Below are 17,665 nucleotides of genomic sequence, written 5' to 3'. Positions count from 1 at the left end.
AGGTGCTTATGGGTTGTGCTTTTTATTTCTTCAGCCCCTTTTATTTCTTGACCAACTACTTGAATCTGTTCAATATGATTTCTTGACCTCCTTATTTTCATTATATTATGAAAGAAAGCTGTATTTTTATCTCTTGATTTCAACTAGAGGAATCTGGATTCCAGTCTAATTTCCTCTTATTCTTTCCTATTTTGCTTGTATATTTCCAGAAATATTTCCTTTTCTTGTAAATAGTCTTGCTTAGTTTCTTCCTTGCTCTCTTTTTCATTGCAAATATTATCCATTTTTTTTTGTAATTCTATTTTCCTAGCTTTATCTCGGAGACCATTTTCTCTTGCCCAAGTTTTTAAGTGTAACCTTAGATCCTTTAGCTTAGTTTACCAAACATACTCGGGAGACCCTGTGACACTTTTTTTCTAGCTATCCTTCATTTGTTTTCCAAATTCTTCCTTATTGTCCCAAACTAAATTATACCTGAAGGGGAGAGGTCCTTGGTTTTCCATCTTACCCAAGGTTAACACCATCAGCTTATGGTTTGAAGCTAAATTGTGAACAACTTTTCTTTCCACAAGATTATAAGTAACTTCTATGCATTCATGGATAAATATTCTATCCAGCCTTTCCTTTATGTTGTTTTTCCCTATTCGCTTGTTGCTCTAGGTGTATTTTCCATTTCTTGGTGGAATGTGTATTAAGCTTTGTTCTTCTATTATTCCTTCAAGAGCTTCTCTTGACGGGTCAATGTGGTATTTCTCGCCAAATTTTTCTTCTATATTCCTTATCAGATTTGAATCTCCTCCTAGGATTAATTTCCCGCTTTGTCTCTCTGTTATTTCTTATTTAACTGACTTCCAACATTGTTACTTTTATCTGTAGTGGTTTGGGGAGTACACATTTATAATGTTATACTACTCCTTTGTATTGAGGTTTCTCAAATCTTTTCTAATCCAGTGGATGTTGATTTTTTGAGTTATTAGTTCCCATTTCCTTTTGTCCCAAATGGTGTAGATTCCTCCTAATGCTCCTTTCACTTCTAACGTTGTTCCTTCATAATTTTTTAGTTTTTGAATCATTTATTTATTTTCTTTCTTGTTTGGTTTACTCTCATTGATCATGTATATGTCTAGTTGTTCCTTGGTTAAAATGTCTCTAGCTGCATTGACTTTGAAGATGGTTCCAAGGCCACGACAATTCCAAGATACCATTATCATTATTTACTGTTGTGTTGGTGTGGTCCTCCCTTTCCTCTTTGATAATTTTTTCCATTACTTCCTGTTTGTTTCCCAAGGAATGAATCCATTTACTGTTGCGTTCCTACTGCCATTTCTTTAGCAGCTCCCTCATCTCTGATTTCCTTATTGGATTTCCTTCCTAATTTTTTTGGTTGATCCCAGATTTGGGGGTTTTCTTTGGCTTTATTCCTGGTTAAAATGTGATCCACTGAGGGAGGAGGTGGATAGGATATAGGATTGGGGGAGGATAAGAGAGCTAAGGAGTTGGGATTAGGAGATGGGGATCTGGGAGAGGGTGGATCAAAGGAGTCTTCCAAAGGCTCAAAAAGATTTAGGGTTGTGTGAATAGGGGGAATAAAATTCACTGGAAACTGAGAGGTTGTTTTGTTTGCTTCTTGGGGTTGAGAGGTGTTTGATATGGTTTGCTTATTGGCAAGTTTTTTCCTTTTTTCTTGTTCCCATGTGTTTTCTTGTTCTTCTAATTTTTCATGCTCTATTTTTTTAAGACACCTATTAGAAAAATGACCATACTCATACATACCTTGTATTCAAATGGTATTTGCTCGTAGTCCACTTGCTGGATATGCATCCACTAATTGACCTTGATCTTCATTGCCTCTGGGAGACCTTTCCCAAGATCTACTTCCACACATATTATAGCACATGCATGCATGTTGTCTTTTGGTTCACATCTGTCTATATATTTACCCATTGCATTTCCTATAGCCTTTACCGATTCCTCTCCCCAATAGTGGAGAGGAAGATGTGGAAGCCTAACCCATACTGGAACTGCATTTGGAACATCCATCTCCAGATCAAAATCTAACATCCACCTGTTCAGGTATAAAACTCTAGAGTCCATGAGGTAAGGTCCATTTCTAAATATCAGATCTCTATCTTCCTTTATTTCAAAGAGAAAGGTATAGTACCCCCTTCCACAAAATCGTATTGCTATCTTCCCCTGAGTGGTTGCATTCTAGTTTCTTTCCAACCATTTTTGAACTGATTTGGGTGAAGGTCATAGTCACATGAACTGTCCAATGAGTCCGCGTTCTACCAAAGAAATGGCTGATCTTCGTGGAAGTGCAGGTGGGAGAGAGATCTTTGGAATATCTTCAAGTTTCTTAACGAATTTATTAACTCATTGCTTGTTCCTTGGAGCTCCATTCTCAACGATCAGAGATGCTAAAGCTTTTGCATTTTCTTCATTCCCTTGTTGTGTGGAAGAGTGAGAATCTCCCTCCTTAGAGGTATGCATTATTTGGTTGGCCTCAACAATAGAAGGCTGCTAAAACAGAGATCTACAGGTGCAGTAGCAACTAGGTCATCACATGTTTAGGCTGGGTGATTGCACACATGATCTTTGATTCTAAGATCTTGTTCTTGAAGTATATTATTATTATTATTATTATTATTAGTGTAAACTGTCAATTTCATCAAAACCATTCATTACATCTCGTCCTTAGTGTGGCTTACTTCCACATTTAAATGTGGTACTAAATCAAAAGAGAGAGAAAAAAAAGGAATAAATTTAAATAGTCAAGGATAAATTTAAATATTGATTATTCTAGGAAGAGTTAAAAAAAAAATATAAAATTAATTAATATAGAAAACTAAAATAAAAGATAAAAATATATATAATATAAAAAATATAATGGATAGGGATATTTTTTATAATATTTTGGTGTTTTCATTATTTTATATAGAGGTAATTTATTTTATATTTTAAAAAGATTTATCATTGTAGTATGATGAGTAGTCGAAGAATATAGAATAAATTCAAAAGCATTTTATAATGTATAATTTGAGATATATTTTTTATCTTTTCGAGAAAGATTTTCTATCATTGAAAGTATGATTATGATTAGATATTTTAGGTATAAAAATATATTAAACAATATGTAATCTATGTAATCTAGGAGGTTTTTAAAACTACTTTTAATTTGAGTCAAAATTTGCACCTTTAGCTTAAGCTAGGGTGACACAAGAATGCTCAATCTCGGCTACACCAAGGAAAAAAAGGAGGAGAAAAGAAGGAGATCAATTTATAAAATAAAGATAATATTAAAAATATTATAATACCAAAATTTAAGGAGAAAATGTTGGGTAATATATTAGAGGGGAAAATAAAACTAACATGTTAGATGGAGGTGATGAACTCTAATATCAAAAATAAAAAAATATCTCTTTGTTTTGCCTAATGTGAAAAAGGAAATAAAGATTGTTAAAATAATAACAAATGTTCATGAACTTCATATTAAAAATACTTATTGGTTAATCCCCAAAATGTCATAGGATGAAATAGTTCATTTAAGATGAAAAATAACTTTTTTTAGATTCTTTATCTAATTTTTACATTAAAACTAATTCCAAAATATTTGTTACACAATAAATCTTCTTAACATTTTAAGTTAGTAAAACTATAATCATGTTGATTTTCTTTTTTTAAATGATTGTTGAGCATGAAAATAAAACATTCAACAATATAGAGTAATCATTTTATATTCTTAAAATTAAATAGATCATATTGTTCTTTGTAGAAGTTAATAACGTTATTATTATAAAATTTTATAAATATTATAGATGTAACACCTATAACTCCAACTATTTAACATAGGATATATGTATATAAGAAAAAACTTATGAACATAACCTAATATTAATGTTAACAAATAATACATTATTACATTATAATGAAATATCAAATCTTGGTACCGTGCCAATAAGGCTCGGATTACAATTAATTAATTGATGTGATCATGTTGGCTATAATACCTGACCTGACAGGTTGTAAAAGATGGTATTACATGAATGATTCTCCATATCTCGATTTATTTGTGTTGTGTTGACCCTCCATGGCTTATCTGGTCGGCCCATGGATGGATGGCCACCAGTTGTCGGGACACACCCTTATCCCTTGCCATCTGTTGCTCGAAGTACAACACGGGAAGGGCGACGAGTTCGATGCACTATCAAACTTTGAGGGTGAGCCCTTACGACCTAGTGCTTTCTTAGTTTCTATGCTCATTTGCTAGGTATGGCTTTGGAAGCTGCGTTCTTGTCTTTGCAATGAGGTTCCTATGTAACCTGTCGTCCTCCACCTGCTATGCAATGTGAAGATTTTGCTGGGCATTCCTACTTGCAGTCAGGTTTGCATTTGGGTTTCATACTTCTGTCTTGAAATCATTTATAAGGTAAGTCCTTGTTATGACTTTGAACCCGAGGTTTTATCTCTACTCATCATCTAAGCTAAGTCTTGCTTCAGAGGTTTACACATCCCCGAAATGGTAAGGTTTAAACATGGGCTTGGTTCCTGCAAGTGTCACCTCTACAATGGTGTATGGAGTCTATATCGCATAAACACCTCTACTACGCCTTCTCTCTCTCGGGTAAGTAATGAGGGTTTAACTCTTGTTTTTGGTGCAGGTCTTGATATGCAATAACATAGCTTGTTTTTCTTTGTATTAATGGTTTATGAAATTTTTAACCACCGCATTTATGGTGTAGGGTTTGCTCGAGCGGAGGGTGGGCATGCTTACTAGACCTTCACACAACCTGGTTTCTTCCAATGCCAAGCCTTTAGGTATGCAAGCATTCCCTTGATTGTTACCCGGCCTTCTTGCCCTGAATGAGGATTTCATTCTAAGAGTAGGGTTTCCATCATTTTCAATTCCTATTCATATTATGAGAAGTTTTATGCACAGGTTGTGTTGTTTTCTTGGTGACAGATCCCTGAGCTATTTTCATACGGAATATTTCAGAATGTGGATGTAATTTTATGGGTTCTTGCTTTGTAAATTATATCAGTGTAAATGAACTGATATCATTAACTGTTTAACAATTATTCTTTTGATCTAATGATGAATATATTATGTGGCTTTCCCTAATATTTCTGTAATTAAATTTTCTCTATGAGGTTCGAACCTCGATTTGGTATATCATCTTGATTATTCCATCTTCAGAATGCCATTCTAGGGAATCCTCCTCAGGCTGTCTTTGGAACAAATATGAAAGAATGGAACTGTTTTAAAGTGTTATTTTATTGTTAAATGAAAACCCTCTCTTTCGGGTTTCCTACCTCTGCATTACAGTTATTACATTTATTTGTTTATTGCCCCTGAAGAAGGTTATGGTTGCAATTCTGTTTGCTTTCATCGTTTAACATGGCAGCTTCTATTTAGACTGAAATAGGAATGGACATAGTCCCATATATAATTATATTTCTCTTGCATGCATAATTGTCATGCGCATTTCATTCCTATGTTTATTGATATGATGAGTTGTTTATCACAGTTAAAGTTTAATTTACTAGTGATTTACATAACTGGTTGTTGGTCAATATTATTCCTGATTAAGTATGAATTATCAGGTCTTTGTTTTTCTTCCTTTCAAGTCATATATAAGAGGAATATTATATTTCAATTCGTATAGTTTCATTCGTTTATGTGATTGCTTGACTACCTCTTTCGTATAATGTTGCATATTTGAGTTTATTTTCTCTAGAAGGACTCTATTCTAGGAATTGGTTGCACAGTCCAAACCTTGCCCAGATTTGGAAACTAGACAAATGGATTAATGTGTTTAGGAACATGGTACAGATTCGGTACATTTAGTCTACTCATGCTATAATATGTACATTCTCCTACAGCTTATTACATGTACATCTAAACTAACTTACTTCTATTTTATGTTACGTTGTTTTTCTAATTGACATAGGATTAAAGAAAACATTACAAATCCAATATCAAAGTGTTTATTTCCTAATTACACATTATGGTCAAATTAGTATTTAATCAGACATAATTAAAAAAAAAATCTTATCTGCCAAGACAGGACTAAACTACGATCAATGAACCTCTCCACCCTTCCTATGAGAACCTGGTAATCACGTCCAAGTGTTCTCCCCCCAAGCTCCTCTTTTCCCAATAATAATTTATTTGTTATGTTGCAGTTTCTACTACTTTGGCCTCAAGACTCCAAGTCCAGTGAGCAATGGTTTCTACTTCCTCTAGGGAAGTCTATTGAAGATTCGTTCCCACTGAATCCTTCTTCAGCGCAAGGAATCTCTTTCTTTTCTTTTCCAGATGAAAAAGCACCCCCTCCCTCCTTCTCCCTTCCCTTATGTAAGAGAAGAGCAGAGGAAGGGTAATTGTTTCTTTAACTAATAACTGATAATTGATAACTATTAACTGTTAACTATTGGGTAAAAGAGAGTTATTGAGGTTCATTAGTAATTTTTTTTAGTTTCCCATGGAATACCACATCTACCATATTATTTATTTATTAAATAAAACTACTATTATTATTGAATCCATTTATTGTCCATTTATTAAAAGTAAAAAAAATAGTTCCTTTTCTCATTGTAAAGTAAAAACATGAAAGTAAAAATAACTTAAATTCCTGGGGTGGTACGTCTTCCCCCTCTTAGTGGAACACATCCCCGGTGTTCATTTTTCCATCTGTTCCCGGAATAATTCTGGATATGCCTCCTGTATGAAGTCTTTATCTTCCCAAGTAGCTTCCTCTGGGCTGAAGTGCTTCCATTGCACTTTAACCTGGATGATAACTCTTTTCCGCAATGTTACTTCTCTCTGATCGAGTATGTGCAGGGGTTCGACCAAGAATTCTTCTTCCGGCTCGACTTGAAGTTCTTTCCAATTTATTATATGTCTAGGTTTATACACATACTTCTTTAAAAGGGAAACATGGAATACATTATGGACCCGAATGTGGCTGGGCATGGCTAGTTAGTAGTCCACCAGCTTGATTCTGTCCAAAATTTGGAATGAGCCACAGAACTGGGGGGCCAACATAGCGCACTTTCCCCACCTCAACGTACTTTTCTTTGGTTTAATCCGCACATACACGTGATCTCCCACATTAAATTCTTGATAGGTTCTCTTCTTATCAGCATACATTTTGTTCCTGTCTTGGGCAGCCTTCAAATTTTGTTGAACCCTTTTCACGGTTTTATCCATTGCCTCCCACATATCTGGTCCTAATATCAGTGTATTCTCGAGACTATTCTAGTTTGCAGGTATGGTACATTTCCTTCCATAAAGTACTTCTAAAGGAATCATTTTAAGTAACTCATGATATCCTATGTTGTACGTGAATTCTACCGGATGTAGATATTCTTCCCATTTCCTAGGTTGCTGCATCACATACATGCGCAACATATCCTCTACCACTTGATTCACTTGCTCGGTTTTCCCATCGGTCGAGGGGTGATTTGTAGTGTTGAAGTGGATCTATGTACCTAACCCAGTAAACAATGCTTTCCAAAAAGTAGAGGTAAACACAACATACCTATCAGATATTATGAATTTCAGCATACCATGTAGCCTGAAAAATTCCCTCATGAATATATCAGCTATTTGTGTTATTTGATACGTGGATTTGACAGGTATGAAATGAGCTATCTTGCTCAAACTATATACCACAACCATAATTGAATCATTATGCATTTTATACCATTACAATCCCATTATAAAATCCAAATTTATAGTATCCCATTTCCATTCAGTAACAGGTAGTGGCTGCAACAATCCAGTAGGGTGTTGGTGTTCCATCTTCACTTGCTAACACTCTAGACATTTAGCTAGGTAGTTGGCAATATCTTTCTCATTCCAAGCCAATAGTAGGCTTTCTTGACAATCGTCAAAATTTGTTTATAGCCCAGGTGAGCAGCATAGCGGCTTCTGTGAAATTCATCTAACATACTTTGCTTCAAAGGCAATTGGATAGGTACATAAATATGGTTTCTAAATAACAATAATTTTTTAGAGTTAATACTATAGTACCTTTGCTTTGTTGAACCTTCTGCAGAATTTACTTGTTGCCATAGGTACCTATATTCAGGATCCTTCTAGGTTGCCTCCTTTAGTTGATCCACAAAATTAAGTTCAACTTGACTAAAAGAAATTTCATAAATGTGGTGCAACTTTCTACTTAATGCATCTGCCACGCTATTTTCTTTTCCTTTCAAATGCTTGATTTCAAAGTCAAATTCACTTAAGAATGCAGTCCTTCGAGCTTGGCATTCGTTTAAGGTAGGCTTATTGAAAAATTTGTTTATACTACACTGGTATGTTTTGAGAAGAAATATTTTTCCCAACAAGTAATGCTGCCATACTTTAAAGGCGTGCACCACTGTAGTTAGCTCCAAATCGTAGGCAGAATATTTATGTTCATGTTCCTTGAGTTTATGGGATTCGTAAGTGATCACCATGTCATTCTACATTAAAACTCCACCCACACCTTCTTTGCATACGTCTGTGAAAATTATAAATTCCTCGTTAGTATCTGTAATTTTTAATAACAAAGTTGTGGTGAGAAAATGCTTCAACCTATCAAAACTTTCTTGACAGTCTTTCGGCCATTTGAAAGATGTTCGCCTCTTTTGTAACGAAGTAATTGGGAAAGAGACCTTGGAAAATCCCCTTATGAATATGCTATAATAACCTACAAGTCCCATGAAAGAACGTATGTCCGCAACATTGGTTGGAACAGGCCAATTCATAATGGCATTTATTTTCTCCGGATCCACCGCTATACCTTCAAAGTATATAACATGTCCTGAGTATTGAATCTGATATTTATAGAAGTCACACTTGTTGAATTTAGCAAAAAACCGATTTTCTCTTAAGGTTTACAGTACTATGTGATGGTGTTCTTTATGATCTTCAATATTTCTGGAGTATACAAGAATGTCATTAATAAATATAAGGATGAGTTTATCCAAATAAGAATGGAAAAATCCATTCATCATGCTCATGAAGGTTGATTGGGCATCATTAAGACCAAATGGCAAGACTACAAACTCGTAGTGGCCATAGCAGGTTCTAAAAGCAGTCTTTAAGGTATCTTTGTCTCTAATCTAAATTTGGTGATATCTAGATCTTAAGTCAATCTTTGAAAATACCATTGCTCCTTTAACTTTATTGAAGTGGTCATTGATCTAGGGTATGAGGTACTTATTCTTTATGGTCAACATATTCAGCTATCTAAAATCTATACAAAACCATAGAGTACCATCTTCTTTCTTACGAATAGAACTGGGGCTCCCTAAGGGGATACACTGGGTCGGATATACCCTTTATCCAGTAGCTCCTGCAGCTATATTTTTAATTCAGTTAACTCAGGAACACTCATTCTATAGGGTGCCTTTGATACCGGTTTTGCTCCAATGACCAGTTCCATGATAAAGTCGAGGCTTCTCTTGGGTGGTAGTCCAAGAATATGTTCTGGAAACACATCCTTAAATTCTTTTATAACAGGTATTTTGTCTAAGGCGGACAATTTATCCTTGGAGTTTGTAAATCCCACTTGAACCACATAGATTTAACAACCCTTACGCATACATCTTTCCAGTTGGTGGTCTGTAACAGATCACAACTTAACTTCTCTCTTGACTCCCTCAATCTCTATTCTAGTACCATCTTTAGACAAAAAATCAATGGTATTATCTTTACAGTTTATTAAGGCCCACTGCCACTCAAGCCAGTCCATGCCTATTAAGACATCGTAACATCCTAATGGTAATATATTTAAATATGTCCTAATTTGTTGTTATGCTAAAATTATTTCACAACCCTCTACTTTTGCACAAACGTTTCTCGTTGCAAAGGTAGCTAATTGAACCATCCAATGGTTCTTAAATTTTAAACTTTTTAAATGGCACTCATCAACTAATTTATGACTGATATAGCTCAAACTAGCACCTAGATCTATTAAAATGGAAACATGATGATCAGATATTTTACATTCAAGTTCCACCATTGAAGGTTGATAATCTGCTTGGAAATCTTCTAGTGTTGCATTGATTCTAGGTACGTTTGAAACCACATCACCCACAGTAGAAGCTTCATCAATATTTGCAAAAGGTTCCTCTCTTCCTTTATGAGGACAATTCTTGTAGTAATGGGGTTCCCCACAACCCCATCACTGCAATGGTGGTCAGGAAACCTGACTAGTTTTCGACTTACTTGATGCGTCATTCTTTCTTATATCGCTCTGAGGTTTGTACTTTTGTTGATTTCAATTAACAGGTCCATTTCATTCTTTGCATCCTCAGAATCTGGTTCCCGAGTTCCTCATATTCTTATTATTTGTAAAAAAATTCTACCCCTTCTTAATTGGCCAATTCTTATGCACTTCACCTTTTTGTCTCATTTGCTCGTAGCAGATCCGAGCTTTCCAAACTGCTTCATCTATCATTTTTTGGTTGTCAAATTCCAGTTTCTCTTTCATGAAGGCATGCAAGCTGCTGATAAAGCGTTGGACTTTATCCTTTTCTTCACGAATATAAGGGACGTATCTTAATAGTGATGTGAATTTAGTTATAAATTCATCCATAGTTTGTTGTCCTAGTTTCAAGTAATGAGACTCTTTTTCTTTGTCGTCATAAAATTGCTCAGTCAAATAACTGTCCTTAAAATGCTTTTGGAATTCCTCCCAAGTAACCTCTTGCTCATTGGTTTCCTTAACTGTTCTAATTTTTTCCCACCACCTGGTGGCCTTTTCTTGCACCTAACAAATTGCTAGCCTTGGTCTCAAATTTTCATCAAATTAGTATATTTGGAAATATTTGTTCATATTAATAAGCCAGGCCTCTGCCGCTTCCTCTGTTTCACTGTTATAGTTTCATGGTTTCATCTTTTTGAATTCTCCTTGAAGTTCTGTTTTATGTCTTTTTAATCCCTTTTTGCTACAACCATTATCTTACTCTTCCTCGTTACCAGTTTGTCCCCCTTCCGATTCCTGATGATGTTCTTGTTGTCTGCATGTTTCTGCTCTATTTTCCTCTCCTTGACTATTGTCTCGATTCCTCTAATTTTGTCTATCCAATAAACTTTTCATAATTTTCTCTTTTTCCTGACGTAGTCTTTCATTGTCCACACGCAGATTCTGCATCTCTGTTCTTAACTCCTGGATTGTTTCGAGTAAAGCAACATTGGTGCCAACATTTGTTTCTCTGAATTGAACCCACCCTTTTGGGTTACGTCTTGTGTTCCTATGTGCATCAGAATCATTTTATTATTCCTAAATTCATTCAACCCGTCCTCGGTGTAGCAACTTGAGGCTTCGATACCAATTGTAACACCTATAATTCCAGCTATTTGACATAGGATATATGTATATAAAAAAAAATTATGAACAGAATCTAATGTTAACATTGCCACATAATACATTATTACATTATAATGAAATATCAAATCTCGGTACCATGCCAATAAGTTCAGATTACAATTAATTAATTGAGGCGATCATGCTGGTTATGATACCTATTTAGTCAATTTAGTGTCCTAAATTTCTTGCATGAATTATCAGCCAAGGTTTGTGAGCTGATGAAGTGTAGTGCACTGTATGTGCTTAGTTAACACTTCCTACTTTGTTGTTTTTTATTTTTATATTTTTTTGGGGGTTTCTATTCTATGATTTGTAATGATGTACAAACTGAATTATGAGAAACTAAATCTAAACATCCTAAAGGTGAATCGAGAGCTTAAAAATAGTCAAAATCTAAGTTAAAATAAGGAAAACAGAGCATTTGTCCTATCTTGTCATTAATCCTAAGTAATGAATATAATTCTTAGAATTAAGAGGTGAAGTTGAAGGCATGCTGAAATAAATACAAAGAATGAAATTAACTAAAGTACTTCTAGTTATTCTAACCTTCAATTTTTAAAGATAACCTTCTTGAGACGGAATAAAAACAAATTTATGTACTTCATGATCTAGAGAACTAAATAAAAACATGTAGAAGGTAACTGATTGGATTCAAACATTATCTAAAGTGAATGTTTACTATTTAGTTTAGGATGGGTATCAACTTGAAATGGTGATCAAAAACATTCATTGACATAGTGCATTGACAATCTAAGCTAGAAAATAAATAACAAAAACAGTGAGTAAACTTGTCAACAATGCATTCTCATTACTTTAAACCATACTTTGTTTAGAAACAAAGTCGTTTCCTTTGTGAAATGGATTGGAGAAACAAGACTGCACAATTGAATTCTAACATTATGCTACTGATCAAAACTAAAAAAATCGAACTACAAGAAATCAACCTAAGTTAGAAACACTGCTAAAAGGAAATTGTGAAATTAAGACTGAGTAGAAAACAAATGAAAAGAAAACCTCCTTCAGTTCAAGGGCCCTCTGCAACTGACTAGGTTGTGTTGCTAACTAGTTGAAAATTCTCTTTCAAACAATCATTGGTCAACACATGACTTTATATTATAAACAAGAACAAAAGTTCAAAATTACAGAGCTAAAAGTCTAAGCTTAATACATCAAAAATTTCTATCCCTTCTTTGTTCTGTACAACTCATATTTAAAAGAAAATATTCATAACTATCTTTGAGGAAAATTAGCTACAGGTGGTCTACACATATCACAACAGGACTGTGTAAATGTTTGATCACCTACAGGTGAATTGAATTCAAGCAAGATGGTTGCACAGAACCATTAACACAGGTGACTGATCCGAGTTAATGCTGCAACAAAACTGTTGGATTTATTAATTAACCACAAAAGAGTAGACAAAGAGTCCTATTGCTTCTGTGTTTCATATGTTTGACTCCACCTTTGACTGTGGTCTTGAGCTGGCTTTCTTATCGATCTAGGCTGAGTGACTAGGATAAGATTCATGTGGAGTTGATTCCAAAGATGCCCATGGGGCTGGTTTCTTCGTTTGACACATGGAACCTACCAAACCATGGAAATAGCTATGGAATACATAGTTAGCTACAGAATAGGCTACGTTCTGTAGCTTATTTGAAAAAACTTATTCAAATAGCAAAAACATAAAAATATAACATGTCAATCATTTAATGCTCTCCTTAAGACAAAATCTATCATTTATCATTGATGGGGATCTGTAGTCTTATGGAAAAGCAAGGAGAAGAAGTGAGAGAATTTGTCAAGGAGAGGGTAATTCTAAGGTTCAACATACCCCACTGCAAAATCATTACATGTCCCCATGCAATTTTACAAAAATGTGAATTATTCTTTCCTATTGCATTTGCTCAGACACTTCTGCCAATACATCTAGTTTTCTTCTTTTGCTCGTCTTTGAAGTGACTGTCATCCTGGGTTTCTTCATAAGAAGCCTATATTTAAGGTTGATAACTGTTCTCTTCAAGCTTCTATTCTTCCTCTTCAAATTGCTATTCTTCTTGTAGCCCTAGGTGCAGTATTGTATTATCATGAATAGCTTTATCCAATTTACTTTCTTCTTCAGTGTTTCATTTTCTTTCATGATGTGTCTATTCAATATCTCTAACTCATAGATTTCTTGTTTGAGCTAGTCAGTTAGAGGTTCTTGTGGATTGACAAAGAGTTTTGGATTAGCTAAGGATTCTAGATCTATTGAGGCACTTTTCTTCTCTAATGTTTCTATATAGTCATAAATTTGTTGCTGCATTGGGTCTATGCTTGGAGATCCTCTGTTGCGGTTGCCTTCAAAATATTGTTTAGGAGAGTTTTGAGGACTATGTGTAAATGGAACATTATTAGGAGATGGTACTGGGGTTTCTTCTTCTAGATTTATGAACTCGGTTCCCTTTTATGATACCTTCTTTACCATACTTCGGAGTCTAGAGCTCCTTCTATGTTGTAGAGGGCTTATGTTCTCCTCCTTCATACCCTTTTTCTCCTCTCTTATCTTTTCCTTTCTCTTGATTTGTTTCATAATATCTGTCAAATTTTTAGAGATTAATTGTTCATCATCTTGTTGTAATGAAGATTCAAGTTTTTTTTCCAGTAATTCCACCAGCTTTCCTTTTCATCTTCCCTTTTTGCTTGATCTGCTCCCTAATCTCTGTCGATTTTTCAGAGACTAGATCTTCATCATTTTTTTGTGTGGAGGAGGTAGGTTTGCTTTGAATGGTTATAATGGTCTTCTTCCTCCTACTCCTTCTGACATTACCCTCTTCAGGTGATTATGGTTCCTCTTGGAAATAGTTTCTTGTTAGGAAATTTTCCCAAACATCTCTTATTCTTTTCAAATGAAACTCAACCAGTATTTTTGCCAACCCATGATGGTACATGGTTGTGTCTAGGAATTCTATTTTTTTATGTACATTTGAAGCCATCCTTCTTAAAAAATTTAGTAGTAAGAAAGGGAGGTTGATGTCTCCATTTTCTAGAAATTTCATCAATAAACGTATATGATAGACATACATGCACCCGAATCTCCCCTCACATATAATGAATTTCTATAATATCAAAAGAATGCTTCTCCATTTATTTTTAAGTGTTGAAATAGGAATTCATTTTCTAAACACAAAGATATCCATACCTGGGTTTCTCAGGATTACTTTCCATGATTTACTGTGGAATTCCTTGTTTTTGAACCATCTCTCCATGTCTTGGTAGTTCTGTAGCCTCTGCTATGTAGGATTCTGTTATTGTAAACTTAATGTCTCCAATTTCCACTTCTGTACCATCGAATGCTCTAGCAAAAGATTTTGTGATATCTTTGTGGAAGCCATCAAAATTTTCAATGAAATTGAGCCATCCAACCTTCTACAGCATCTCCTTGAGTTGTGGGATTCCCTCCATATATTTTGACCCTACTGGCTCTATCCTGACAATGAGTCCCATGGCTTCTATTTTGCAGAGTTTTTTTAACCTTCAGAATTAATCTCCTAGTTTATGAAATGGATTGGATACGGGTATGGTGAAAAATAACTTCGGTTTTGTGTGGAATAAGTAGACGTTGAGGGTTTGGAGAGGCGTGTATACGTTGCTCACATCATAGTCTTGACTATTAACCGATGGAGCTATTAGGGACCGTTTAGGTGTAGAGTATGGAGAGTGTAGCAGACATGTGGTATGATGAAATTATTATGGACTTCTTGGTACCAAGTATGGAAGATATGGTGGAGATGTGGTATAATGAAGTGGTAGTCAAATCAAATGATGACTTCTTAAGGAGACATATGATTATTCATATTATATATGACCTGTGTTTTTCACTTGTTGTTTGAAATAAATTTTCCATTTTACCTTTATAACTTAACCTTTTGCCTGATAACTCCTTTGGTGTTGATCCGCAGGTACTTTTAGCAAGGTTGGTCTCCAAAAATTGATCCTTCAACTTCCTACATTCACGATTTATTTGTGAGTTGTACAATTGTGCTAGAGCTTATAAGTAAGTTGTACCTGCAGAATGGAATCAACTGCAAAACGTGAAAAGAAAGAAAAGTGAAGTATGGCTATGGCATATTAGTGTAAAAATGAAATGGAAATGGGTTATGACAGTGAGATGAAATGAGATGTAAAATAAAATGGGAAATAGCGTGAAATGGAGTAAAACTGTAAAAATAAAATGTAAATGGAATATGATAGTGAGATGAAATGGAACTGTAAAATAAAATGTAAACAGAATGAGACGGAATTAGACTATAAATTTGTAGACTCTAAACTACAAATAAATGTAGCTATTTGTCACTATTTATTACATAAAGGAAATGGAAAATATAGGATGTGACAAATCTCTGATTTTCAACCTGTACTTTTTATATAAGTATGCCAAAGAATGATTGGTTTTCAAACTCACACTTTTTTTTTGTTTTTTAAGAAATATAAAGACTAAGTTAGTGGAGAAGAAGAATTCTTCTTCAATAGCTTCATTTCAGATTTATTCTCGAAAATCTTAATGAAATTCTCTCTTGAAATTGGTTTCTGATATATCTTCAACTGATGATCATTCAGAAGAAGAGGTATTTTTCTTCCATTTATTGTCCTTAACCTTACTGCTCCATTATTAAAGATTTCTTCACTCTCATATGGCCTAAGCCAATGATTTTGAAACTTCCCTTGAAAATCTTTGAACTTTGAATGGAAGAACAGTGCCCAATCTCCTACTTGAAACTTCTTCTCCTTGATATATTTATCATGTCGTTTAGCCCTCTGATATTGGACTATACTGGTTCTTTGAACTACATCTTTCCTGACTTCATCAAGTTCATTGAGTTGCTCCAATCCATGTTTTTGTGCCTCTGATAAATCCAGTCCCAATTGGACTGCCATCTTGAAGGTTTTGATTTGAAACTCTATAGGGAACATGACTTGTTTCCCATAAACAAGTTCATAGGGTGTATGTCCCGTTGTGTTCCTCCATGTAGTTCTATAAGTGCATAAGGCTTCAGGAAGCCATTCTACCCAACCTCGTCTATGTAGATGCACAGTCTTAGTGATAATTCCTTCAATAACCTTATTTGTAGATTCAACGTGACCCTTTGCTTGTGGATGATAGGGAGTAGATTTCCTATGTTCGATCTTGTAATCTTCCATAAGACACTTCACCATTTTACATTTAAATTGAGATCCCTGATCTGTCACAATTTCTCTTGGAACACCAAAACGAGTGAAGATGTCCTAAAAAGGAAAATTAACTACAGATTTTTCATTAACAAAAGGTAATGCTTTAGCCTCTACCCATTTAGTGACATAATCAGTGCATACCAATATATACTTATTTTGCTTAGATGGAGGATTAATTGGTCCAACAAAATCCAAGGCCCATTTTTCAAAATTTTCAATGAGTACCTGAATTTGTAGTGGCATTTCATTTGAAGGAGCAGGTTTTCCTACCCTTTGGTAGTTGTCACACCTCTTGACATATTCTTTGGCATATTTGAAGATGGATGACCAATAATATCCTAAAGAAAGTATTCTATAGGCTGTCCTCTTGTCATCAAAGTGTCCACCACATGGTTCATCATTTTTCGAAATAATACTGAGAGGGGGGTGAATCAGTATTATCAGATCAACAATTTAATTTTCAAAACTGATTTGTATATGCTACTTCAACTAAGTGAACTAGCATGTATATGCAAATGTACTTAAGGCAACCAACGTATATGCAGATATATTTTGATTTATCCAAATTATCATGCATTGAACTTTAACCAGTATATCAGGAATTCATTAGACAGTGCAGTAAAAGAAGAATAAAGCATCACACATAAGTGACACACATGAACACCAAGATATAAGGTGGAAACCTAATGTGGGTGAAAACCACCTACTGTTGTTTTCTCTGTCTTCTTTTAATCATAAAAAAATATATTTACAATTTTTGTACTAGTGTAGTCGTATACCAATACGCAGTCTTCTACATGCATAAGGCTACAACCTTCTCTAGTTCTCCAACTTTTACTGGAAGGGAGCTACAATCTCCTAACTCTTATACTAGCCAATATGTTTACTAGTATGTAGGTGTTGACCTATAGAAGACTACGACCTTCCTCCTTCCTCCAAGGACCATGTTTCATAAATTTTCAAACTGGATCAATCAACAACATCATTCAATCATCAAATACTTCTCCATCAACCAATCACCTTTTGAACCAACCACAACTAAATCAATCATTCACTTAGACAACCCATCAATTTGATCATTTAGAATATTGTCA

At 34.6% G+C, this 17,665-nt stretch overlaps 1 long non-coding RNA gene across 1 annotated transcript; it reads left to right on the top strand.

Moving 5' to 3' along the window:
• Window positions 1-4,189: 4,189 nt before the first annotated feature.
• On the top strand, window positions 4,190-5,217 carry LOC149259727 (uncharacterized). The gene is made up of 4 exons (XR_016247632.1): window positions 4,190-4,381; window positions 4,498-4,621; window positions 4,740-4,815; window positions 4,961-5,217. It is a non-coding gene; the product is annotated as an uncharacterized LOC149259727 (long non-coding RNA).
• Window positions 5,218-17,665: the final 12,448 nt, after the last annotated feature.

This window comes from Pinus tabuliformis, chromosome 6 (assembly GCF_031772625.1).
Source record: "Pinus tabuliformis cultivar Carrire ecotype Pingquan chromosome 6, CPIR1, whole genome shotgun sequence".
Taxonomy (NCBI): Eukaryota; Viridiplantae; Streptophyta; class Pinopsida; order Pinales; family Pinaceae; genus Pinus; species Pinus tabuliformis.
Note: the sequence above shows the minus strand (reverse complement) of the source record. Positions and strands in the feature narration are given on the sequence as shown.